Source organism: Haemaphysalis longicornis, unplaced genomic scaffold, assembly GCF_048455015.1.
Source record: "Haemaphysalis longicornis isolate Haplotype H1 unplaced genomic scaffold, Haemaphysalis longicornis Haplotype H1 scaffold_8, whole genome shotgun sequence".
Classification (NCBI taxonomy): Eukaryota; Metazoa; Arthropoda; class Arachnida; order Ixodida; family Ixodidae; genus Haemaphysalis; species Haemaphysalis longicornis.
In genome coordinates this window covers 121,053,496-121,054,095 of record NW_027526445.1, presented here as the reverse complement: position 1 = coordinate 121,054,095, position 600 = coordinate 121,053,496, and positions in this window count along the sequence as shown.

Here is a 600-nt window from a genome sequence, read left to right as displayed (position 1 = left end):
GAGTAAATATTTGAAATAGCCTGCTACATGTGGATGTTTGTATTTCATCAGTCTTTGTAAAGAGAAACTTGGTTGCATAGGTAAAGATTTCGTTTATTTGCTTATGTTTATTCGCATTTGCGTGGTAGGGCTGGTCGGCATGTCGTCGGCGCCATTACGATTCTGCGGCGTGAAAACTGCCGCAGAATCATAACAGCGCAGATGACACAGGCCTCTTGCCTTTATGGTCTGTTGAAAAGTACCCAAACGATAGTTGCTTCGTGAAGCTCCAGAGGCTGCGTTGTGCGCAATTCTCTGTCGGCACACGTCACATAACACTCTCGATGCAGAAAGCGCTTGGGGCGTAGACGGTTCTCCGTCGCCAGTAAGTGCTTCAGCCTCGAAGCGTACATTGCGCATGGTTTCCTTCGCACGGAGCGCCGTTGAAGCGTATCAGCGCTGAAAGATTGAAGTGCGTTAAACATTCATAAAAAACATCGGACGTTTAGCGGAAAAACTATTCGCTTAAAAACTGACTGAGCTTGCTATCCGCGTACCGTTCGCAAACAGCAGTTTTATTTAGTAGCTGCCAAAACGAGCAGCGACCGCAACTAAGATTTC